Genomic DNA, 27,972 nt, shown 5'->3' with positions numbered 1-27,972 from the left:
TAATAGCCTATACAAATTTCCTATCCCCTTCATTCTTGTCCTAAAAAGAGCCATCGTTGTTGCTGAAGAGTTGGAGCTCATTGATATATTAAATTTTTTGATAACATGCACAATCTGCAAATATCCTAAATAAAACAGCTTACAGCGATCATCACATCTTCCTTGGATATTCTGCCCGCTTCCTATCATAAAATGTCCTAATACTTTAAATCCATTCATATACCAGTACCTCATATGATTATTAGGAATTTGGTTTTTTTTACTTCAAAAGATTTTATTAGAAGGAAATTTTTACAAACACAGTACAGAGTAGACAAAATGAAGGCAATACTGGTCTTGCTGTCACTATAAGCATATCTATTATTACATTCTGGCTTGCTGAGACACTTGAGTGAAGGTTGTACATAATCAACTTATATCCATGGCGTTTCCTAAAAACGATCATATGCGTCGCCTCCGTCGGTCGGAAGAGACACTGTATAGAGGTAAGTAGGAGGAAAGGTGAGAGGAAGAAAGAGAAACAGATGCAAGTGTGGCGAGTGGTAGGTTGCTTGACTACCGAGTTTGCTAACGGGCTGCACCAGGGGGCGGGATGGGTGGGGGGGGAGGCCAGTGATGATGTCTGGCAGTGCGGTGTGTTCACGGCGGTTTATGCGAGTCAAGGTATTTGTCCAGGGAAAGCCACATCTCGTTGCCCGGTCCCACTTGGGGTGTTTGATTTTTTATTATGTTGTCTGCTCCCCTTAGGAAGGTGACCCAGTTGAACCAGACTTTGAAAGTGGCCTTCCCTGTGTCCTTCCAGTTAGAAAGGATTGTCTTAGTTGCCGCCGTGAGGAGTAGGTCAATGAGGCACCTGTTGTTAATAGAGTGTATCTCTGGGGCCATGAAAGCGTTTGTTATGTTGAGGATGTCTAGTTGTGGTGTGTACCCCATTATGTCATAGATGAAATCACTTACTTTCCCCCAGAATGTCTTTACTTTAGGGCAGTGGATGGTCATGTGTGCTAAGTCTCCTTTCTGTTTCTGGCAGTTCCAACATAAATCGTTGTTTATGAGCCCGACAGCCGACAGGCGTGCCGGGGTCCAGTACGCTCTGTGTAGGAGCCAGAATTTCGTTTGTGCCAGTATGGTGGTGACTTTGTTCCTGATCGCTGAGGACCAGAGATGTGCCTTTTCTTTTTCGCTAAAGTGCCCGGAGTGCAGCGTTTCCTAGTATTCTATGGCCTTCCTGTTTAATCTAGTTGTCTTTGCACTTAGGAGTTTATATAGGTGTGACGTTTGGTGCCCAATTTTGTTGAGGTTGGTCAAATATTGGTGGATTGTTGGGACTTCCTTGCTTAGGCCTGCCTTGGTGATTGCTGCCTTTATTTTAAGAAAGTTACATAGCTCTATGTCTGGTAGGTCGTGTGCGCGTTGTAGGCTGGCGAAGGTGGTGGGGGACCCGTGTTCCTCTAGTTGGGATGGAGTGGAGATTCCTCGTTTGGGCCAAAAGGGTAGGGTAAGTATGCTGTTTTTGTATTTTATTTTTGTGTTGAACCAAATGGATTCCCATTTTGTGTTCCTTATGCTCCTTTCCATTCTTTTGTCTACATATAGAAGGGTGTTTTTTTTTTTTTTAGAATTGTGTTGCTCGCTTCTGGGTGCCCCCAAGGCCTGGCATTCATCTAATTGGAGATATCTATAACCTTATGTTTGTCCCCTTATGGCATAATGTGATTGAAGTCGGGTTGATAATCCTGGAGAATATTGTATCTTGCCTTTTTTGGGAGCTTCGCAGTCTTTAAGAAATGTCCATCTATTCAATAATTCCTTGACTTTGCTCAACATTGGTTCGTAGTTCAGTCTATAAAGTTCTTCATATTGGTTTGTTACTTTTACCCCTAGAGAACCAATTGGTTGGTTATGAGATGCCTGTTGCTGAAAATGTAGAGGAAATACGCTGTGCTGGGCATAAGCATACGCATTTATGTCTTGCTATGGTTGATTTTATATCCCCCTATTACTTGAAAATGATCAAATTCTACCAATAATTCTTCAAGGTTTTCTCTTTCACGCCTCAGATAAAGCACTATATTGTCCTTGAAATCCTTTAATTTAGGCATTCCCAGAATTGGTGGCTCCAGACCGCATTGGCTCTAATACTAATAGCTAAAATTTCAATAACAAAGTAAATATTACTGGTGAAAGGGGGAACCCCTGCTTTGTCCGTCTATTTACTTTAACAGCATCTGCTAGATTTGAATTAATAAGGACATTTGCCTGTGCACCATGATATACTCTGTAGAGCATGTTAGTAAACTGTAAAGGGAAGCCAAACTACATAAAGGCATAAAAAAGAGCACCCCAATTGACTAGGTTAAAAGCCTCTTTGGCTACCATCATTATGACCACAGATGTCTGGTTAAAATTAAAATATTTAAGGACCTGTACTAAAAAAGTTGTATACAATGACATAACTCGATTGGCAACAAAAACTTTCTGGTCCAAAGGTATTAGGCTCTGAGCTACAGGTGACACAACCCTGGCCCATATTTTCATTAAGATTTTAAAGTCCGCATGTAATAAGCTTATCGGTCTGTACGCATTAACATCTCTCCGGTTTTTGCCTTTCTTAACAAAACTAACTATAGTCGGCTACTTACAATCTGATGGTATCTCTCCCCCTTTTTTATTGCATTATGGAGCTCAGCCACAAAGAGTGTAAACTCCTTCATAAAAGTTTTATAAAATTCTGTTGGAAAGCCATTGTTTACGGATGCATTGCCACTAGATATTGGAGAGAGGGCAAGTTGAATTTCTGCTGCTGCCAAATCAGCATCTAACTCTTCAATATTTGCAGTGGTTAATTGTGGGAGAATTAGAGAATGAAAGTAAGAGGCTATAGACTCCTTTGAGACTGTATATTTTGCAGCATATAAATCAAGATGTTGGCTATTGTACCCTGCCCTGAGACCAGCACACCAGTCTGTGGTACCACCAACTCCTTGATTGTTGCTTTTTCCTGTTTAATTCTAATTGAATGAGCAAGATACGTCCATATAAACTGACTTTGCTCATAAACCCAGTGCTGATGTAACCGTGAACTCTGAATTTCTTCAATATTAAAAAAACTCTCTTGTTAGACCTGGCATCTTTGGCGTGGTTTCCCCTGTCTTTTTGGCCTCTACCTCCTGTATCTTTGATGCTGTGCTGGACTTCGTTTTTTTTTGCTGGTTTAGATGCTTTGGACACTCTGCCACTGCTGATCAGTGCCAGAGTGTAAGTGCTCCCTGTGTAAATTGTTATTGTGATTGGATCTACATGATTAGCATATTTGTATCACCATGAAGTCCCTAGTAAAGTGCACTGAGTGTGCCAGGGCTGGTGATGACAAATGCTACTAGTGGGCCTGCGGCACTGATTGTACCACACACATGAGTAGCCCCAAAATGGTGTCTCAGGCCTGCCACCGCAGTGCCTGTGTGCAGTTTGTGAACTGCCATGTCCTCCTGGTCAGTATCCCCAATAACCGGGCCTAACCCTTCCCTTCCTGTGCACATTGGTCACCCCTATGTAAGGCCCAAGGTACCCCCCTGGGCAGGGTGCAGTGTATATGGAAGGTAGAGCATGTACTGGTGCAGGTGACATGCTCTGGTACTGAATTACAGCCATTTTTGTTTTTCACTGCTGCAAGGCTATCTTGCTCCATAGGCTATCATGGGGCATGCTGGATAAAGTGGCTACCAGCAGATCTTCCCATAGGAACAAGATAGGACATAAAAAAGTCTGGTATCCCTGAACTCAGAATTTAATAACACATCTTTAAGGAAAGGTTGTTCCTAAATCCTGTGTTTGAGAACAGCACTTTTAGAAAGTCGCTGTTCTCTTGTCTGACCTTTCTGTGTGCCTTGGCCTGTTTGTGTATTGACTGTCTGGTTTGAGAGGGACAGGGGCTGGGGATTCCCCAGGAGGCTAGCTGAGTCAGCCCTAGGCTGAATGACTGCATTAGTAACTTGAGTGGTGGGAGGAGATAGCACCTGGGCCTGAATAGGGCTGTGCCTGCCTTCCACAATGCTGGCTCCACCTCCTGTTGGGCGGCTGACGACCCTGCCCCTCACTCTGAAAGGAAAGGAGAAGCCAGAAAAACAAAGTGCTCAAGGAACACCCAGAACTGGTTCAGACCGGGCTCAGGGCCCACTTGCACAAAGAGAACAAAGACTTTTAGGGGTATAAGTACATGACCCCTGACCACAGAAAATCAGATCATCCTGGAATCAAGAAGGAACCTCTGCCAAGGAGAAAGCTGAAACTGAAGAAGGAAGATTGTCCAGCGGTTGCTCTGCTGAATTGCCCTGCTGTTGCTTTGCTGCCAAGGAGAGGGGAAGGACTTTGCTTTGTGCTGTGTCCCCTTGCTTGAAGGAATCTCCAAGGGCCTGAGAAGAGTTGGCTCCCTGTTTTGAAGTCCCAGGAATAAAAGGACTTTACCCCCAGCTTCCCCTGAGCTCTACTGAGAGAGTTCTGTCCTTCCTAGAGTGCGTGGCCCATGTGAGGTGCATCTGGAAGTTGTACCTGTGCTGGGAAGCTGGAAACCAAGATTTAAAGACTTTGCTACAGAAAAGTTATCGCATCGCTCCCTGCGGAGCACATCCCTGACAGTGCAAGGAAATTCCCGCCGCTACGAAGGCTGAGATCGTCGCAGGGCCTGTTGCCGCTGGCAGATCTCTCGCATCCTTCGTTTGCGGGACGCACCAGAACGGTGCGGGAAGACTAAGATCGCTGCGAGTGTCGTCGCAGAGCCTGTCATCGCTGGGTGAGAACACCGCACCGCTTGCTTGCGGACCGCATCACGTCGCTGCGAACATCGTTGCAGATCATCGCATCATAGAGCTGCGAGAGAGAGATCCCCGCTGGATCGCGCATCGTCGCCACGGAGATCGTCACAGCCCCTACGAGATCATCGCATCGTGCCGTTACGAGAACAAACTTCCTACGGAACCTACGCACCGGAATCCATACAAGTGGCCTTCTTCCCCATACAGACCGGATTCGTCGCAACACGCCCACCGCAGCAGCGGGACCATCGCAAACGCCTCCCCAAGGTCTCAGGAGCAACGCATTGCTTGTTTTCCACCGCACCAGCTTCTGCTTTTGGAACTTTGTCGCAAGTAAAGGTACTGTCGACTAAAGCGTGACGCAACTGTGACCTTTTCACACAACTGTGGATTATTTTTATCGCAACCTTAAGAACTCTTTTGCAACCATATTCTTGAACTGTGTATGTTGGATTTTTGTCATTTTGGTCTTGTGTAGTTTAGATTAAATACCTTTATCTTTCTAACAGTTTGAGTCAGTTTGTGGTGTTTTCACTGTGTTACTGTGAGTGTTGGTACAAATACTTTACACATTGCCTTCTGATTAGCCTTGACTGCTCGTGCCAAGCTATCTAGACGGTGAGCAGGGGTTATCTCAGAGGGTTTCCTCCTTACCCTGACTAGAACTAAGGGTCCCTATTTGGACAGTGGTACCTACCTCTGCCAACTAGAGACCCCCAGACCTAACATCTCTTAACTCATATTTTGCTCTCTCTAATTGCTTGCTGACATTAAGTGATCCCAGCCATCGATTACTTAGCTATAATAAGTTGTCAACTGTGGACTGTAATTGAGCTATATCTGCCTGCCGTTTGTTTAAATTGCGCAGCTGCAAAGGCTATCATTTGTCCACGAATTGTGGCCTTAAAGGCTCCCCAAACCGAAAAAGAGATGCAGTACCCTTATTAGTCAGGAAAAAGTTGTCTACAAATTTGCTTATATCTGATACCCAATGCTGATTAGAAGAGAACGTTCCATCTGCCACCTGGGCCTCTCTCTTATACTCGCCTCAACTTTGAGATCAACACTAACCAAATGAATGGTCAGAAATTAGCCCTTATCTCAGAACCCAGACACTTAAGCAAGCAAAATATTTTAAATAAATCTATATATGCAGCGAATTTAAATCGCTGTGAATAACAGGTATATTTGGAAGATTTGATATTACTGTTGCACCAAGGTACTACCTTCTCAGTAAATCTATTACTTTCTTTGTATGGGGCTTTAATTGTTTCTTTGTTGTGTTTGAGGTATCTTTGGCCAAGTACTGTATGAAGATGAAGTCCCTACCTATAACTATGGGTCCTATTGCTCCAAGCCCAGCTCGCTTATCTGGAGAAATGCTTTACCATCGTCAGTTACCGGGGCATAATAGCTCACTAAGTTGATCGTCTTGGCATTAACTCGAGTGGTTATCCAGATCCATCTGCCATTGGGGTTTCGTCTAACTTGTGTGTCTTCCCAATCTAACCCCTTCCCCAGATATATTGTAACCCCCGTCAATGCAAGTACAGCTGAGGCAAATAGGCCACACAATAGTATTTTGGGATAAAGAGCTTTGGTGTGTTGGATTTCAAGTGAGACTCTTGCAACATTATAACCGGTGGGGAGAAAGATGTTAGTCACCTAATCAGACCTCTATATATTGTTTGTTTGATACACCATTGACATAGCAGGATAATACTATAATTCTATACCCATATCTTTTATATTGATTTTCCCACAGAATATTAAAGGACTTTTAATTTATTTTCTGTATTCTGTTATTGGCCAAAATTCTGCTTATTTTCTTTTTTAGTGAAAGAACCCAACCCCTCCACTGTGCCCCAACCCCCATACTCCTTACAACAAGTGAGAGAAGAATAGCCACCATACCCCTCTCTTGATGTTGCCTACTCCTTTGGACTCACACAATTGACACTGCTAATACCCCACACCCCTTATCAGAACAAGAAAATAAAAGATAAATCAATCTGCATCATTTGCCATATCCCTTTGTCCCAGTCCAGTTACTTTGTAATAGATTGTAGCATCTCCTGAGCTTCTTCTAGGCTGGAGGGATAAATATTAGATTTCTCCTACATGTGGAGTATTGGACATATATTATATTAGCATGATGTATCTATATAGCCTCTTTGTTTGATATGCACATAACATAACTCGTATATGCATTAACTGAAAGGAAAAGGTTTATTCTTTTCCTGTGTTTCTAGTACTAACAGAGTAGGCCAAAAACCATACAGACGCCATTTTCTTTCTTCTGATTCGGACACGAGCTGTGATCACGTGTCACTCTCCAGTAGTTGTCAAGCCCCAGTTCATTTGAGTTACTGAAAGCAGCTGAAGGTAAACTGTTTTTTCTCTGTCCTGGGACTCAAGGTTGCATCTGGCTTTGGGTGCGATTAGCACATTCCAGGAGGCGCCGTGCCTACACTCCCGGGCACCAAGACGAAAAAGGAGTCACCTCTCCTGACCTTCTCAGTAATAAATAGTAAAGCTTTGAAACTAATCATGTGTGCCATATATGGTCCTTCCTTGGGGCCCGAGGGCCAACTGGTGTTTTTCCTTTTACAGTGATTCTATGGGCTGAACTGAAAGTATATAGCCTTCTGTTTGAATGTAAGCCAGCAGTCTTCTCTGTGCACCTGATGGGTGAGGGTTGGAGAGGCTCCTCTATAGAGTATTTATGCTTAATAAATGATTGAACTTTCTTCATTGCCCACTGACTAATTATTGGGAAATGGGATTGGGCTTTTGGTAGGTATAGCCCTTTATGTTATATTGTGGTACTTCAGTTGGCGACTCTGGTGGGACTCCGTGATAGGGTCGTCCTCCCATAACCGGGTAGAAAGTTCAAAGAAAGGGGAGCTCTGGTCGAGTGTGTGGACTGATCGGAAAAGTTCGACTTACTCTGCTCTCGCAATCAGGGTGCCCCAGCTGCTAATGACCCTCTGCCGGAGTCCTACGGGCGTAACCCAGGAGCTGACCGTTTTGGTCTTCGGGAGTTGGCAGTGGAGAACGTGCATTTGTACCTGCATGCACCAGGTGAGTGGATTGTTTTTGGTGTCTTTTGGAACCCGCTGTTGAGCACTGCCTTTGGAGCAGTTAACTGTATTGGATTTGGTGGTCGGTGTACCACGGAGAATTTGTGGGGGGTCTAACGGGGCAGCATAGTGGCTGCACGGGTAGATGCTCCACGGACTTGTTTTTTTTAATAATAGAGATGCTGACCGTACAACTTGGTGTGGCTCATGTGGTACGTACCAGACCGGCCTGGTCTCGGAAAGGCCTGTGGTTGTACCTGGATAGCCTCTGGGACATATCTGAAGCGGTGCCAAGGCATCAGGCTTAATCAGAATAGTCCCAAGGGTGAACCAGGAAAGCCCCGGGATGGTCTGTAGGACAGTCTGTGGTTATACCTGTCCGACGGTCTCTGGGTAGTCTTTTGGACTGCTTGTTTTTTGTATCTGTTGGTCTGGAATCTGAAGTGATTAATTCTCCATGTACAGGTGTCGACGGGCTCTGTTCTTTTGTTTGGAAAGGAAAATATAAAAGAGACATGTCATTTTGAAAATGTTTGTATTTGTATATTGCTCTGTGTGTGAGTTTGAGTCGGTGAATGGGTGAAAATGTAGGGAGTGTTTGAACATGGCCATGTTGGAAAGATTGTTTCTTGAATGAGGTATAACTGTCAGCGATCATTATGCCGTGTTTTAGCAAATTATGTTTTGGATGCTGTTGTCGCTGAAAGGGCACACGCTTGGATAAAAGTCAATCCGCCCCACCCGAGGGCAGTCAAAGTTATGATATGTATGTTAAACATGGTATTACACCCATTTTGTTTAATACGCTATGGCATAAATATACTAAGGACAATGTGGAGTTGCAATGGCCCTTTTGATGAGAAAAAGATACATTTTTTGCAGGATCGATTGTTTTCTAAACAAAGTTGGCAGGCAATGTTTGATTCTTTAAACATGTGTTAGAAGGAAGCGAAGCGTAGATGTATAAGGGAAGAGAAATTATGTAAAATAAAGGGAGGTCGGACGATTACGCAGACAGCCATAGCTTATGATAAAGCTCAGACCGAAAAGGGAATCGATTGTGCAGACAGACAATTTAGATGTCAGGTGGATAAAAGTTATGTGACCAGGACTGAAGCGGAGGATGAGATGGAGGATTTATTGGATACTCGTCCACCTCCGCCTCATGCCCCACAACATATATATCCTGTTGTTCCCTCCACTCCAGTACAAGTCCCTCTAGACTCTGCCCCTGTCCTTTCCTCTTCCCCTGCCTCTCCGGGAACGTCCTCTGTCTTGTCTCCCTCTGTGTCTGAGACGGCTACCTTGTGGTCTGTTACATTGCCTTCTTCTAATATGTCCACAGCTGTCTTTTCTCCCTCTTCTGTTGCTTGGGCTTCCCAGTCTGCGAGCCCAACCCCTCCTTGGCTGCTTCAACTCCAGCTCGTGCTCCGGGGATTTTGGACAAACGAAAGTTGTTTACTCGTTCGACTGTAAGACTGACTTAAAAACAGATGATTGAAAATCAGTCATCTCAGTTGATGCGACAGCCTATTTATACTATAGCTGACATATGGAGTATGCTTCGAGACTGTGAGCCCATTATGCAGCAACATGCCTTCAAACATATGGCTACATGTCTTATTACTTTATGGGAACAATGTTTTGCAGGAGGGATGGCCCCCCAAGTGATGTATGATATTCGGGACAGGGCTCATAATTCTGATCTTAGACAGGTGGAAGTGTACAAAAATGTTGAGGTTTTGTTATGTTATCGAGAACGAATGCACCAAAAATGTACCTCATGGGACTCTCAGCACCCTATGCGGGAAGTCCATCCTATTTTTCACCCTGAGCTACCGGAACTTAAAAATTATCAGGATGTAGTGACTAGACATTGTGTATTTATTTATTTATTTATTTATTTTTTAACATTTAATATAGCGCGAACAAATGCCCGCAGGCGTCTCGGCGCTGTAGTCTGCAAACTCTCCTAACTTTGGCTTCTAGGCTTTTAGAGGTTAAACAACCATGTTTTCAGCTGTTTCCTGAATGACAACAGATTTGGGCTAGCTCTGATTGATTGAGGAAGAGTATTCCACAATTTAGGGGCAGCAACCAGAAAGCGTCTGTCTCCCCAGTTTACTAATCTAGTACGTGGCACTACTAGATCGTTCATCTTCGCGGACCGAAGTGGTCGGGAAGGTTGGTACGGCATGAGGTGTTTTCTGAAAAATTGCGGGGCTTGTTGGTGCAAGGCTTTGTACACAATGCACAAGGTCTTACACTTTATTCGATTCTTTACTGGAAGCCAATGAAGCTCTCTCAGGGTGTTAGTTATTGGTTTAAATCTGGGGACACCTGAGAGTAGCCTGGCCGCAGCATTCTGCACTAGCTGCATTTTTTTTATGACCCTAATTTGGGCATTGGCAAACAAGCCATTGCAGTAATCTAGTGCCGACAAGACCAGGGCACTTACCAAGGTTCTGCCTACAGAATCAGGTAGAAATGGCAAGATCTTTTTTACCAACCGTAGAGGCACGAGTGCAGGAGCAGTGGGCCTACACTCCCTGGAACAGTAGTGAAGTCCTTTCGTTAAAATCGCATCTACCTGACCCCCGTAAAAACCCTATGGCTTACTACAAGGAGCTCACAGAAGTGGTTCCTCAGCCGTTATGACCTTAGCTGATATAGAGCTAATATTCACGTTGCTAGTCCCTGTTGATGTATGGCGTCAGGTGCACGATCAGGACCATGCTGCAGAATTGGTCAGAACATGGGATCAGATAAAAGATTGGGATAAGAAACTTAAGCCTGGTCGATAAACCAAAACCCGACCTGTTGGCCTTACCTGGCCGTATTATTACTTCAATGCATTCCTTGATTCTGCCTCTTAAGGTGGATTGGGATAAATTGTAAGTATGAGCGAAAGCAAATTCGCGTTCCGCATAATCCGGATTTTTTTTTGCGTGTTCACGGGGCGCTTTACATGTTCGCGGGCCTCTTGCAGTGCACCGACTGCGAAGTTACCCATGCGGTCGTACATGGGAGTGGCCATCTTGTCCACGTTGCGTATTTCCGTTTCCGGGGGCTAGTTGCATGCTCGCGTTGTGCGTGTGTGTTACGAAGTCGCGGGTGTTTTTGCGTGCTCTCGGGGGAAATATCGCACAAACTTACCCACGCGGTCCTCTATGGGTGCGGCTATCTTGTTTTTCATTCATTGCTATAGTTCTGGGCAATACTTTGTTTCTTTGAACTTCTAGTTGATCTTTTTTGCTCATTACTTTCACTCTATTTTTCTACATCTATATTTTGTGTTTTTTCAACTTTTTGTTACTTTAATAACTACTTTTTTAGTTTAGCTCTCTCTCTTTTATTTATTTATTTTTTTCCCCCTTTTCTCTTCTTCTTTCGCCCAGGACCATGGCAACGGAAGCCGGCAAGTCAAAGGGGAAGGGTACCGCACCCCGTAGCTGGCTCCCTTGCGGGCGCTAGAGGGCGGAGAATGTACAGGCCAGGGAAGTCTTTACTGCGGTGGAGGTGGCCGCACTCATCTTCTATGTGCAGCGCCACCTCCAGAAGACCGTGGCAGCAGGGGGCAGGCTTGCTTCAGGGTATGGCCCCCGGGAGCGTCACCAGCTGTGGGAGAAGGTGTGCCGGGTCATGTGTAGAGAGTCGGCGGTCCGGCGCACCTACCAGCAAGCGACGCGCCGGTGGTCGGACCTCCTTGACCGGGAGCAGGACCTGCTCCACCTGCTAGTTGTGGAGATCCCTGGCCTTGGTGAGTAGCTATTTAATAACTATTTTGTTTTCTTCTGCTCTGTGTTATATTGCTAATATATGTTGTTCCTGAAGAGCAAGAATGCTGCCGATTCAATTACATTGCAGGTAAATTAATGTTTAAATAGCTTCTGTGATTGCAGGTGTTCGCCTTTTCAGTGGCGTTGCTACTATGCTTACTTGTTTGCAACTTTGTGCTCATTTGAGAGCAGAACTGCATAATGCTAGAGAGACTAGAGACTCAAGTCTAGTCCTTCCTTTGTACTCCTGCTGCCACTAAGAACAGATAGTGGTGAATTGATAGGTTGAGTATATTATTTATGGCTTGTTATTTAGTAGTAGGACATTTTTTAGTGGTCTGCAATCATGATGATGGACTGTGTCTGTCACGTCGCGTGCTGCTGTCGTAGTAGAACCTTTTTGTTGTTGGTGTAGTTAGTGATTTACATGACTTTCCTAGTAGACGGTCTGCAAATCTAGCAATGCTGTACTATCCTCCTAGTTGACCAGATCAGATAGGTCAATACATGTAGTGCAATTGTTGGTAATTTTTTTCCCCGAGATAATTTTAGATTGTAGTCAAAGAAATCAAATATTTAAAAAAAAACAATCATCCATGTTGTGTTTATTTCATGATCATCAGCACCTCCCAGGGGCAAGGAGACTACCACAACAGAGACTCCGGCGGAACAAGGTGGGCAGCAGGATCGGTCCTCTCCAGGCTCTTCGGCTGGCCCCAGTAAGTCGTTCTATTGTTATTTTAAAACTTATACTTCCCTAACTTTTACAGCTCCAATTCATTACAAACTGTTTCATAATTCTATTTTTTACAAAATAGTGTTTGATCTTCTTCTAGACAGTTTCTACATTCTTATCCTGCCTCTACCATCACTCTCTGTGCTACTACTATTTACTATTATTATGAGTCGGTCTGTGTAGGCAGCTAAGCTTGCCCAGCCGGCAAACGGTGTTAAACAAAACTCTGATCGAGCAATAGCCCGAGGCACTGAGTGCAGTCCTCTGGGTTGCCCTTGCTGTCTATTCTGGTCTTCTTAATGTAAGTGCTTTGACAATTTCCAACAACAAAATGTCAATGTATCCACCAAGAATAAGCCAGTAGTTGGCTTTTTTGATTTGATAGGAAAACATACCATACCGCTAGTGTTTCAGGGACTATTCTGCACATACAGAAGTATGGACAAGAGAAATAGGACATTGTTGATGATAGGTGCAGTTCGACTTTCCACATACCTCAGTCCGAACAGAAGTTGAACCCCCAATCCCCTGACCGACTATCTATTGTGTCTGACCAATGATTATGACCCAGAAGAACAGAAGAAGACTACAGCCAAGTCCCGACTAACCCTGTGCGAAGGACTTCGCTACGCCCACAGAGTGGGCATAGTGTTGCTTACTTTGCGCTTTGCAAAGTAGGCGTAGCAGGCAACACTACGCCCATTCCGCGGGCGTAGCGAAGTTGCCCGCCACCCGCCTCCCTTCCGCCCTCCCCTACATACAGATTTTTAGCTCAAAAGTGTTCTAAAATAAAATAAAAAGCACTTACCTTGTCCGCCGCATCCCGGTGCTCCCTCTTTTAATCGCGCCGCTGTGCTCCGCCATCTTGGATACCAATGCGCATGCACGGCCACCCGCGCATGCACATTTCTTGTGAGAAATGCACATGCGCGGGCGGCCGCGCATGGGCATTGGTATCCAAGACGGCGAGCACGGCGCGCGATTAGAAGAGGGAGCCCTGGGACACGGCAGACAAGGTAAGTGCTTTTTATTTTATTTTAGAACACTTTTGAACTAAAATTATGTGTGATGGGGAGGGGGCAGGTGGTGCCTAGTGGAGCTTCGCGAAGTGCGTAGGTGGGCGTAGTTTCTCGCTAACTTCGCATAGCTTCGTGAAGCCCCACTATGCCCACTACGCCCACCCTTAGTCCTGACCTATCAGAGTCACGGAAACATGCCTGCAAAGTGCAGTAGTTCAAACCCTTCCACTCACTCACTCGTGAACAAAAACCACACAGTGTTTGTTAGTTTTAAAGTTTTATTTTCAAATAAGAAATAAAAAAAACTATTTCTTTATTTTTAATAGCGCAGTATTCCGAGCGAGCACTGGTGATAGATGACGTTAAAGTTTAAACAACATTCCCTTGAATCAATATACTTCAACTTAACGCATCAAATTATTAGAATAACTGTTCGGGAGCCCCCACCTTCTTTAAAGTACTTAAAGCACTGCTGGTGATGAAGAGTAGGTGGTGAATTGTCCTGTTGGCAGAAGGGCAATGGAATCTTCTTTCTGTAATTAGAAAAATGGTGCACGTTAAAAAGCAAGCATTCATCAGTTGCCCTAAAAAGTGTAGCATTTAATGGCTAACCATATAAAAGGTTAACACCCTCCCCAAAACCGTCACTTTTTTCATTCCCAATAATTAAAAATTGGTTATGTTGTATTAACATTTTCTTCCATTACGAGACGAAATAGGGGGATGGCGTATGGCATCTGAAAATATGACATGTTTTTTTCTAGACGTCACAACATCGGGTGTGGCACCTAAACCACCAGTGCCGGGGCCAGCAGTGCAGAGGGGTCAACTCAAGGGGGTGATGCGGCGGTGCCACAGGTGCCAGCAGGAAGAGCTGTGGGGGATGGCTCAGCGGCGGCAGATGGTGGTAAGTTATTATACTCCTTACTTATTGACATTTTTGAGTAGGCTCGCAAAGGAGTGTATGATGTACTATACAGTTGGCAGTACACTAGTACAAGTACACTGTACTGTTAAGAACAGTTACTAATTTAGAACTACATTTTTGCCAATCACGGAGAAGACAGTCAACCTTGACTTAGTAACAGCATTAGTAGCGGTAGTTCTCGGGTAAGCAATGGCCCCCTCTATTTGACTTCAACTCAGGTGGGAAACTTTTATCTTGAAGCCAAGTCATATCAGGTGAACTTGAGGGATGTGAAGAACGAAAAGGGAAAGAAGGGTGAAAGGAAGGATGAGCGAGTCATAACATTTATGACTGTAAAGAATGATACGTGTTTTTGAATGCAGGCAGAGGTGGCTGATAGGAAGGAATCAGATGCATGGCCGCTTGAAGCAAGGATGGTTGGAGGAGAAAGAAAAGATGACTGCCTGTGTGGGTGAATCAGAAAATGCATGTGTGGTGTGCATTGCAATATATCATTTGGATCAAACTCAAATGCAAGTCAAGACGGTGGTTTACCAAATAAAATGAAAAGGGTGTTAGTTGGTTTTTGAGAAAAAGTAAACTTGGTACAGTTGAGACATTAAGAAGAATGATAGACTTTTACTTTGGAAGCATGGATGGTATTTTCTTCTTCCTCATAGATACCAGAGGTTTATGTAGTAGAGCAGACACTCAGTGGATGAACAGTATTACTTACTTTGAACAGCATGTCCGTGCCAGAGTAGCAAATCTGAGGAAATCCAAATACTAGAAGTTGTGATTGTTCAGAAATACTCCCTTGACTAACAGTACAGTAGTTTACTTTGCAACCACAGCATATATTGTGTATGTATTGTATATTTGACATTATATCAAGTCAAGTCTCTTCCTCTGGCAATTATGGTTACCACACTCTCTCCCTATGTTAATAATTTTATTTCAGCTGTGTCATGGTTGGACTGACGCTGTTGTTCACTCAATCTATCAAAACAAAGCACATAAAGTCATCCATCATATAACCAAAGATCATGTGTTCAGCAGGAAATATAATCAGAAATGAATAATCTTCATTTTCCTTTTGTAGTAGACAAGGCCCGGGGGGGGTGGGAGGGGGCAGTGCAAAATATAAATGACATTGAGCAGTAGCCCTTGATGTAACCGAGTATGGCCAGTGCAACCCCTATAGATAAGTAAGAGCTTCATATCCCCGCCTGCATGTACTGCTTAAAGTAATGCGAGTCTGCGTCATCATGGCTTCTGTCTGTTTTTCTTGGGTGCAAGCTGAGTGAGCTGGCATTATGCCGGCTACCACAAGCTCACATACAAGTAATTTCTGTTGCAAAACAAGAGACAAAAAGAAGAAGACTGGTGTAGTCTCTGACTCTCTGACTATATAGTAGTGAGTCCATAGTGCTGCTAGTAGAATTCCTGAAACTCCCACTAATGTCACAGGCCTACAAAGACGGCGGAAAGATACATGCCAAAATGTTATTCTGTGCTTGCAATTTGCTAGTGTTACTGTGAGACAACTTTCTGTTGAATTATTTTGAGTTAATTGTAAAGACTATTGGCTACAGTATTTTTCTTTCTTTCTTCATATAGATGCTCCGCAACAAAAAAAGCTCACCCGGAAGGAGATGGCTGTCCGGGCCAGGGCCCGTAAGCTGCAGGCCATTTGTGCTGAATATCGGCAGCTGTGGGCTCGGGAGCAGGAGGAGGAGGAGGCGGCAACTACTGCATCCTCCTCCAGTGCCCCCGGGGCCACCAGCCAGCAGCCTCCAGCGAAACGGTGCCTTGGCCCGACAGCCTCCCGCTGCCGCCGCACAGCAGCAAGAACAACAGCTCCCCCCCCTCCCCCAGAGCCTGGATGCACATCTACGCCGCCTCCAAAAGAGAGTGGACTACCTGGAGCGCTTGGCAGAAAAGAAACATCGCCAGCTCCAGGAGCTCCACAAAGAGCTGCGGGACCACCTGTCCACAGGACACCGCTGGAGGAAGTGACTGTCCCTTGCCCCTTTTTGAAAGACTGTTGGGTGGTGGGTATTGGGCGTTGGGGAAAGGGACTTGAAGAAGGACATTTGAACATTGGTTGGGGTTAGGGAGGGGGGTGAGCTGGGTTAGTTTATTTTTGTTAGGGGAAATATATTCATTTATTTTACATACTTAAACATTGTATACGCGCTCATATGATTTTGTGTGGTGGTGGGCGGGGGTTACTGTACGTTTGGTTTCTTCAAACTTACCAGCATGAATTATCTAAACATCCAAAAATGTACAAAAGTGCCACTAACAGAGTTAGTGAATATAATTGCCCTACTAGTACTTTACTAGTACTACTGTCAGTCTCTCCTCTCCTCTCCTCCGAGTCCTAGCCCATTATTCTACCTCCCCAAAATGCGTGTTTGAGAATAGGGCTAGGCACAGGACTGGCTGCATGGCAAATGGCGATTAAGGTTGGATGTTGACTTGAATCCTGGACGGATGAAATATCATTGTTGTGGTACACACTGGCAGTAGCAGCATATGAAAAAAAGGAAATAAAACATTGAGTGGCCTGAGCGTAGCATTAGAAACAGTATGATAGATAGTAAGGTAGAGAACAGTGCCCTAAATTGTAGCCTAAGCAGTGCTAAAGTATTCTAAATATAAGTACTATTTGCGTGGAGTATGGCTACTATAAGAAATAGTATTAAGGCAAAGGACACAGCAACGTAAGCATTAAGCATTCAATTCATCACGTGTAGGGGAGGATGTTGTTGATGATCAATCCACGATGGTGCACATGAAATTCTGATTTGAATGATTTTTCTGTTACTTTGACCTTATCCTCCCCAGCAAGTGTGTGGAATCTATGTAAAAACACCCCCTTTCCACCATATATTTTCTTCAAACCACTTGCAATCACAATTAGACTTTCCCACCGTGCCTCCCAAACCCCTCAACCCATCCCAAAAAATCTGGAACACCCCCAAAGAGCCCCTCAAAACATGCAATACTGCTATCCCCAAAGAGGCCCCAAAGAGGTCTACGTAATCAAAACTAGACATTCCCAACTCTCATTCCAGCTAAGCAAATTCACTAAGAACCACCTACAACACACTCCAATCGCACCCTAAAAACCTGCAATAATCGAAAATTAACACGGGCGCCTATGGCAGCGGTTTCCCTTCCTCGACTTTGCCTAAACACACCCTTCCCATCAATCGATTCATCCCAAATTTTAACCCCTCAACCCATCCCCAAAAATCTAGAACACCCCCAAAGAGCCCCCCAAAAACATGCAATACTGCTATCCCCAAAGAGGCCTAACTTTATGCTCTCTGCAACTAGGCCCAAACCCCACTTTTCCACCATAAATTTTCTTTAAACCACTTGCAATCAAAATTAGACCTTCCCACCATGCCTCCCAGACCCCTAAACCCACTCCCAAAAATGCAGAACACCCCAAACAGCCCCCCAAAAACGTGCAAATCTGCAAAAAAACACCCCTTTTCCACCATGGATTTTCTTCAAACCATTTGCAATCAAAATGAGACCTTCCCAGAAGTGCTCCCAGACCCTTCAACCCACTCCCAAAAATCTAGAACACCCCACATTACCCTCACAAAAACGTGCAATACTGCTACCGCGCAGAGTCCTCAGTTAAAATCATGCCACAACGCACTCTGAAAGTAGGCCCAAAACACCCCTTTTCCACCATGGATTTTCTGCAAATCACTTGCAATCAAAATTAGACCTTCCCAGCAGAGGTCCCAGACCCCTCAACCCACTCCCAAAAATCTAGAACACCCCACACTACCCTCCCAAAAACGTGCATTACTGCTACCTCACAGAGGCCTAAGTTCAAATCGTGCCAAAACACACTCTGAAAGTAGGCCCAACCCACCCTTTCCACCGCGGATTTTCTTCAAACCACTTGCAATCACAATTAGACCTTCCCAGCAGTGCTCCCAGACCCCTAAACCCACTCCCAAAAATGTAGAACACCCCAAACAGCCCCCCAAAAACGTGCAAATCTGCTAAAAAATACCCCTTTTCCACCATGGATTTTCTTCAAACCACTTGCAATCAAAATTAGACCTTCCCAGCAGTGCTCCCAGACCCTTCAACCCACTCCCAAAAATCTAGAACACCCCACATTACCCTCCCAAAAACGTGCAATACTGCTACCTCGCAGAGGCCTAAGTTCAAATTGTGCCAAAACGCACTCTGAAAGTAGGCCCTAAACACTCCTTTTCCACCATGGATTTTCTTCAAACCACTTGCAATCAAAATTAGACCTTCCCAGCAGTGCTCCCAGAACCCTAAACCCACTCCCAAAAATCACGAACACCCCCAAACAGCCCCCCAAAAACATGCAATACTGCTAATAAAACACCCCTTTTCCATCATGGATTTTCTTCAAACCACTTGCAATCAAAATTAGACCTTCCCACGTGCCTCCCAAACCCCTCAACCCACCCCCAAAAATCTAGAACACCCCAAAAAGCCCGCCAAAAACATCCAATACTGCCATCCCCAAAGAGGCCTAACTTTACAATCTCTGCAACTAGGCCCAAACCCCACTTTTCCACCATGGATTTTCTTTAAACCACTTGCAACCAACATGAGACCTTCCCAGCAGTGCTCCCAGACCCTTCAACCCACTCCCAAAAACTCTAGAACACCCCACATTACCCTCCCTAAAACGTGCATTACTGCTACCTCACAGAGGCCTAAGTTCAAATCGTGCCAAAACACACTCTGAAAGTAGGCCCAACCCACCCTTTCCACCGCGGATTTTCTTCAAACCACTTGCAATCACAATTAGACCTTCCCAGCAGTGCTCCCAGACCCCTAAACCCACTCCCAAAAATGTAGAACACCCCAAACAGCCCCCCAAAAACGTGCAAATCTGCTAAAAAATACCCCTTTTCCACCATGGATTTTCTTCCAACCACTTGTAATCAAAATTAGACCTTCCCAGCAGTGCTCCCAGACCCTTCAAACCACTCCCAAAAATCTAGAACACCCCACATTACCCTCCCAAAAACGTGCAATACTGCTACCTCGCAGAGGCCTAAGTTCAAATTGTGCCAAAACGCACTCTGAAAGTAGGCCCTAAACACTCCTTTTCCACCATGGATTTTCTTCAAACCACTTGCAATCCAAATTAGACCTTCCCAGCAGTGCTCCCAGAACCCTAAACCCACTCCCAAAAATCACGAACACCCCCAAACAGCCCCCCAAAAACATGCAATACTGCTAATAAAACACCCCTTTTCCACCATGGATTTTCTTCAAACCACTTGCAATCAAAATTAGACCTTCCCACCGTGCCTCCCAAACCCCTCAACCAATCCCCAAAAATCTAGAACACCCCCGAACAGCCCGCCAAAAACATCCAATACTGCCATCCCCAAAGAGGCCTAACTTTACGCTCTCTGCAACTAGGCCCAAACTCCACTTTTCCACCATGGATTTTCTTTAAACCACATGCAATCAAAATTAGACCTTCCCATCGTGCCTCCCAGACCCCTAAACCCACTCCCAAAAATGTAGAACACCCCAAACAGCCCCCCAAAAACATGCAAATCTGCTAAAAAAACACCCCTTTTCCACCATGGATTTTCTTCAAACCACTTGCAATCAAAATTAGACCTTCCCAGAAGTGCTCCCAGACCCTTCAACCCACTCCCAAAAATCTAGAACACCCCACATTACCCTCACAAAAACGTGCAATACTGCTACCGTGCAGAGGCCTAAGTTAAAATCGTGCCACAACGCACTCTGAAAGTAGGCCCAAAACACCCCTTTTCCACCATGGATTTTCTGCAAATCACTTGCAATCAAAATTAGACCTTCCCAGCAGAGGTCCCAGACCCCTCAACCCACTCCTAAAAATCTAGAACACCCCACATTACCCTCCCAAAAACGTGCAATACTGCTACCTCGCAGAGGCCTAAGTTCAAATCGTGCCAAAACACACTCTGAAAGTAGGCCCAACCCACCCTTTCCACCGCGGATTTTCTTAAAACCACTTGCAATCACAATTAGACCTTCCCAGCAGTGCTCCCAGACCCCTAAACCCACTCCCAAAAATGTAGAACACCCCAAACAGCCCCCCAAAAACGTGCAAATCTGCTAAAAAATACCCCTTTTCCACCATGGATTTTCTTCAAACCACTTGCAATCAAAATTAGACCTTCCCAGCAGTGCTCCCAGACCCTTCAAACCACTCCCAAAAATCTAGAACACCCCACATTACCCTCCCAAAAACATGCAATACTGCTACCTCGCAGAGGCCTAAGTTCAAATTGTGCCAAAACGCACTCTGAAAGTAGGCCCTAAACACTCCTTTTCCACAATGGATTTTCTTCAAACCACTTGCAATCCAAATTAGACCTACCCAGCAGTGCTCCCAGAACCCTAAACCCACTCCCAAAAATCACGAACACCCCCAAACAGCCCCCCAAAAACATGCAATACTGCTAATAAAACACCTCTTTTCCATCATGGATTTTCTTCAAACCACTTGCAATCAAAATTAGACCTTCCCACCGTGCCTCCCAAACCCCTCAACCCATCCCCAAAAATCTAGAACACCCCCAAACAGCCCGCCAAAAACATCCAATACTGCCATCCCCAAAGAGGCCCAACTTTACGCTCTCTGCAACTAGGCCCAAACCCCACTTTTCCACCATGGATTTTCTTTAAACCACATGCAATCAAAATTAGACCTTCCCACCGTGCCTCCCAGACCCCTAAACCCACTCCCAAAAATGTAGAACACCCCAAACAGCCCCCCAAAAACGTGCAAATCTGCTAAAAAACACCCCTTTTCCACCATGGATTTTCTTCAAACCACTTGCAATCAAAATTAGACCTTCCCAGAAGTGCTCCCAGACCCTTCAACCCACTCCCAAAAATCTAGAACACCCCACATTACCCTCACAAAAACGTGCAATACTACTACCGCGCAGAGGCCTAAGTTAAAATCGTGCCACAACGCACTCTGAAAGTAGGCCCAAAACACCCCTTTTCCACCATGGATTTTCTGCAAATCACTTGCAATCAAAATTAGACCTTCCCAGCAGAGGTCCCAGACCCCTCAACCCACTCCTAAAAATCTAGAACACCCCACATTACCCTCCCAAAAACGTGCAATACTGCTACCTCGCAGAGGCCTAAGTTCAAATCGTGCCAAAACACACTCTGAAAGTAGGCCCAACCCACCCTTTCCACCGCGGATTTTCTTCAAACCACTTGCAATCATAATTAGACCTTCCCAGCAGTGCTCCCAGACCCCTAAACCCACTCCCAAAAATGTAGAACACCCCAAACAGCCCCCCAAAAACGTGCAAATCTGCTAAAAAATACCCCTTTTCCACCATGGATTTTCTTCAAACCACTTGCAATCAAAATTAGACCTTCCCGGAAGTGCTCCCAGACCCTTCAACCCACTCCAAAAAATATAGAACACCCCACATTACCCTCCCAAAAACGTGCAATACTGCTACCTCGCAGAGGCCTAAGTTCAAATTGTGCCAAAACGCACTCTGAAAGTAGGCCCTAAACACCCCTTTTCCACCATGGATTTTCTTCAATCCACTTGCAATCAAAATGAGACCTTCCTAGCAGTGCTCCCAGACCCCTCAACCCACTCCCAAAACTCTAGAACACCCCACATTACCCTCCCAAAAACGTGCAATACTGCTACCTCGCAGAGGCCTAAGTTCAAATCGTGCCAAAACACACTCTGAAAGTAGGCCCAACCCACCCTTTCCACCGCGGATTTTCTTCAAACCACTTGCAATCATAATTAGACCTTCCCAGCAGTGCTCCCAGACCCCTAAACCCACTCCCAAAAATGTAGAACACCCCAAACAGCCCCCCAAAAACGTGCAAATCTGCTAAAAAATACCCCTTTTCCACCATGGATTTTCTTCCAACCACTTGTAATCAAAATTAGACCTTCCCAGCAGTGCTCCCAGACCCTTCAAACCACTCCCAGAAATCTAGAACACCCCACATTACCCTCCCAAAAACGTGCAATACTGCTACCTCGCAGAGGCCTAAGTTCAAATTGTGCCAAAACGCACTCTGAAAGTAGGCCCTAAACACTCCTTTTCCACCATGGATTTTCTTCAAACCACTTGCAATCCAAATTAGACCTTCCCAGCAGTGCTCCCAGAACCCTAAACCCACTCCCAAAAATCACGAACACCCCCAAACAGCCCCCCAAAAACATGCAATACTGCTAATAAAACACCCCTTTTCCACCATGGATTTTCTTCAAACCACTTGCAATCAAAATTAGACCTTCCCACCGTGCCTCCCAAACCCCTCAACCAATCCCCAAAAATCTAGAACACCCCCGAACAGCCCGCCAAAAACATCCAATACTGCCATCCCCAAAGAGGCCTAACTTTACGCTCTCTGCAACTAGGCCCAAACTCCACTTTTCCACCATGGATTTTCTTTAAACCACATGCAATCAAAATTAGACCTTCCCATCGTGCCTCCCAGACCCCTAAACCCACTCCCAAAAATGTAGAACACCCCAAACAGCCCCCCAAAAACATGCAAATCTGCTAAAAAAACACCCCTTTTCCACCATGGATTTTCTTCAAACCACTTGCAATCAAAATTAGACCTTCCCAGAAGTGCTCCCAGACCCTTCAACCCACTCCCAAAAATCTAGAACACCCCACATTACCCTCACAAAAACGTGCAATACTGCTACCGTGCAGAGGCCTAAGTTAAAATCGTGCCACAACGCACTCTGAAAGTAGGCCCAAAACACCCCTTTTCCACCATGGATTTTCTGCAAATCACTTGCAATCAAAATTAGACCTTCCCAGCAGAGGTCCCAGACCCCTCAACCCACTCCTAAAAATCTAGAACACCCCACATTACCCTCCCAAAAACGTGCAATACTGCTACCTCGCAGAGGCCTAAGTTCAAATCGTGCCAAAACACACTCTGAAAGTAGGCCCAACCCACCCTTTCCACCGCGGATTTTCTTAAAACCACTTGCAATCACAATTAGACCTTCCCAGCAGTGCTCCCAGACCCCTAAACCCACTCCCAAAAATGTAGAACACCCCAAACAGCCCCCCAAAAACGTGCAAATCTGCTAAAAAATACCCCTTTTCCACCATGGATTTTCTTCAAACCACTTGCAATCAAAATTAGACCTTCCCAGCAGTGCTCCCAGACCCTTCAAACCACTCCCAAAAATCTAGAACACCCCACATTACCCTCCCAAAAACGTGCAATACTGCTACCTCGCAGAGGCCTAAGTTCAAATTGTGCCAAAACGCACTCTGAAAGTAGGCCCTAAACACTCCTTTTCCACAATGGATTTTCTTCAAACCACTTGCAATCCAAATTAGACCTTCCCAGCAGTGCTCCCAGAACCCTAAACCCACTCCCAAAAATCACGAACACCCCCAAACAGCCCCCCAAAAACATGCAATACTGCTAATAAAACACCTCTTTTCCACCATGGATTTTCTTCAAACCACTTGCAATCAAAATTAGACCTTCCCACCGTGCCTCCCAAACCCCTCAACCCATCCCCAAAAATCTAGAACACCCCCAAACAGCCCGCCAAAAACATCCAATACTGCCATCCCCAAAGAGGCCCAACTTTACGCTCTCTGCAACTAGGCCCAAACCCCACTTTTCCACCATGGATTTTCTTTAAACCACATGCAATCAAAATTAGACCTTCCCACCGTGCCTCCCAGACCCCTAAACCCACTCCCAAAAATGTAGAACACCCCAAACAGCCCCCCAAAAACGTGCAAATCTGCTAAAAAACACCCCTTTTCCACCATGGATTTTCTTCAAACCACTTGCAATCAAAATTAGACCTTCCCAGAAGTGCTCCCAGACCCTTCAACCCACTCCCAAAAATCTAGAACACCCCACATTACCCTCACAAAAACGTGCAATACTACTACCGCGCAGAGGCCTAAGTTAAAATCGTGCCACAACGCACTCTGAAAGTAGGCCCAAAACACCCCTTTTCCACCATGGATTTTCTGCAAATCACTTGCAATCAAAATTAGACCTTCCCAGCAGAGGTCCCAGACCCCTCAACCCACTCCTAAAAATCTAGAACACCCCACATTACCCTCCCAAAAACGTGCAATACTGCTACCTCGCAGAGGCCTAAGTTCAAATCGTGCCAAAACACACTCTGAAAGTAGGCCCAACCCACCCTTTCCACCGCGGATTTTCTTCAAACCACTTGCAATCATAATTAGACCTTCCCAGCAGTGCTCCCAGACCCCTAAACCCACTCCCAAAAATGTAGAACACCCCAAACAGCCCCCCAAAAACGTGCAAATCTGCTAAAAAATACCCCTTTTCCACCATGGATTTTCTTCAAACCACTTGCAATCAAAATTAGACCTTCCCGGAAGTGCTCCCAGACCCTTCAACCCACTCCAAAAAATATAGAACACCCCACATTACCCTCCCAAAAACGTGCAATACTGCTACCTCGCAGAGGCCTAAGTTCAAATTGTGCCAAAACGCACTCTGAAAGTAGGCCCTAAACACCCCTTTTCCACCATGGATTTTCTTCAATCCACTTGCAATCAAAATGAGACCTTCCTAGCAGTGCTCCCAGACCCCTCAACCCACTCCCAAAACTCTAGAACACCCCACATTACCCTCCCAAAAACGTGCAATACTGCTACCTCGCAGAGGCCTAAGTTCAAATCGTGCCAAAACACACTCTGAAAGTAGGCCCAACCCACCCTTTCCACCGCGGATTTTCTTCAAACCACTTGCAATCATAATTAGACCTTCCCAGCAGTGCTCCCAGACCCCTAAACCCACTCCCAAAAATGTAGAACACCCCAAACAGCCCCCCAAAAACGTGCAAATCTGCTAAAAAATACCCCTTTTCCACCATGGATTTTCTTCCAACCACTTGTAATCAAAATTAGACCTTCCCAGCAGTGCTCCCAGACCCTTCAAACCACTCCCAAAAATCTAGAACACCCCACATTACCCTCCCAAAAACGTGCAATACTGCTACCTCGCAGAGGCCTAAGTTCAAATTGTGCCAAAACGCACTCTGAAAGTAGGCCCTAAACACTCCTTTTCCACCATGGATTTTCTTCAAACCACTTGCAATCCAAATTAGACCTTCCCAGCAGTGCTCCCAGAACCCTAAACCCACTCCCAAAAATCACGAACACCCCCAAACAGCCCCCCAAAAACATGCAATACTGCTAATAAAACACCCCTTTTCCACCATGGATTTTCTTCAAACCACTTGCAATCAAAATTAGACCTTCCCACCGTGCCTCCCAAACCCCTCAACCAATCCCCAAAAATCTAGAACACCCCCGAACAGCCCGCCAAAAACATCCAATACTGCCATCCCCAAAGAGGCCTAACTTTACGCTCTCTGCAACTAGGCCCAAACTCCACTTTTCCACCATGGATTTTCTTTAAACCACATGCAATCAAAATTAGACCTTCCCATCGTGCCTCCCAGACCCCTAAACCCACTCCCAAAAATGTAGAACACCCCAAACAGCCCCCCAAAAACATGCAAATCTGCTAAAAAAACACCCCTTTTCCACCATGGATTTTCTTCAAACCACTTGCAATCAAAATTAGACCTTCCCAGAAGTGCTCCCAGACCCTTCAACCCACTCCCAAAAATCTAGAACACCCCACATTACCCTCACAAAAACGTGCAATACTGCTACCGTGCAGAGGCCTAAGTTAAAATCGTGCCACAACGCACTCTGAAAGTAGGCCCAAAACACCCCTTTTCCACCATGGATTTTCTGCAAATCACTTGCAATCAAAATTAGACCTTCCCAGCAGAGGTCCCAGACCCCTCAACCCACTCCTAAAAATCTAGAACACCCCACATTACCCTCCCAAAAACGTGCAATACTGCTACCTCGCAGAGGCCTAAGTTCAAATCGTGCCAAAACACACTCTGAAAGTAGGCCCAACCCACCCTTTCCACCGCGGATTTTCTTAAAACCACTTGCAATCACAATTAGACCTTCCCAGCAGTGCTCCCAGACCCCTAAACCCACTCCCAAAAATGTAGAACACCCCAAACAGCCCCCCAAAAACGTGCAAATCTGCTAAAAAATACCCCTTTTCCACCATGGATTTTCTTCAAACCACTTGCAATCAAAATTAGACCTTCCCAGCAGTGCTCCCAGACCCTTCAAACCACTCCCAAAAATCTAGAACACCCCACATTACCCTCCCAAAAACGTGCAATACTGCTACCTCGCAGAGGCCTAAGTTCAAATTGTGCCAAAACGCACTCTGAAAGTAGGCCCTAAACACTCCTTTTCCACAATGGATTTTCTTCAAACCACTTGCAATCCAAATTAGACCTTCCCAGCAGTGCTCCCAGAACCCTAAACCCACTCCCAAAAATCACGAACACCCCCAAACAGCCCCCCAAAAACATGCAATACTGCTAATAAAACACCTCTTTTCCACCATGGATTTTCTTCAAACCACTTGCAATCAAAATTAGACCTTCCCACCGTGCCTCCCAAACCCCTCAACCCATCCCCAAAAATCTAGAACACCCCCAAACAGCCCGCCAAAATCATCCAATACTGCCATCCCCAAAGAGGCCCAACTTTACGCTCTCTGCAACTAGGCCCAAACCCCACTTTTCCACCATGGATTTTCTTTAAACCACATGCAATCAAAATTAGACCTTCCCACCGTGCCTCCCAGACCCCTAAACCCACTCCCAAAAATGTAGAACACCCCAAACAGCCCCCCAAAAACGTGCAAATCTGCTAAAAAACACCCCTTTTCCACCATGGATTTTCTTCAAACCACTTGCAATCAAAATTAGACCTTCCCAGAAGTGCTCCCAGACCCTTCAACCCACTCCCAAAAATCTAGAACACCCCACATTACCCTCACAAAAACGTGCAATACTACTACCGCGCAGAGGCCTAAGTTAAAATCGTGCCACAACGCACTCTGAAAGTAGGCCCAAAACACCCCTTTTCCACCATGGATTTTCTGCAAATCACTTGCAATCAAAATTAGACCTTCCCAGCAGAGGTCCCAGACCCCTCAACCCACTCCTAAAAATCTAGAACACCCCACATTACCCTCCCAAAAACGTGCAATACTGCTACCTCGCAGAGGCCTAAGTTCAAATCGTGCCAAAACACACTCTGAAAGTAGGCCCAACCCACCCTTTCCACCGCGGATTTTCTTCAAACCACTTGCAATCATAATTAGACCTTCCCAGCAGTGCTCCCAGACCCCTAAACCCACTCCCAAAAATGTAGAACACCCCAAACAGCCCCCCAAAAAACTTGCAAATCTGCTAAAAAATACCCCTTTTCCACCATGGATTTTCTTCAAACCACTTGCAATCAAAATTAGACCTTCCCGGAAGTGCTCCCAGACCCTTCAACCCACTCCAAAAAATATAGAACACCCCACATTACCCTCCCAAAAACGTGCAATACTGCTACCTCGCAGAGGCCTAAGTTCAAATTGTGCCAAAACGCACTCTGAAAGTAGGCCCTAAACACCCCTTTTCCACCATGGATTTTCTTCAATCCACTTGCAATCAAAATGAGACCTTCCTAGCAGTGCTCCCA

Source organism: Lissotriton vulgaris, chromosome 5, assembly GCF_964263255.1.
Source record: "Lissotriton vulgaris chromosome 5, aLisVul1.2, whole genome shotgun sequence".
Lineage (NCBI taxonomy): Eukaryota > Metazoa > Chordata > Amphibia > Caudata > Salamandridae > Lissotriton > Lissotriton vulgaris.
The sequence above is the reverse complement of the archived record's forward strand: the minus strand, read 5'-3'. Positions refer to the sequence as shown.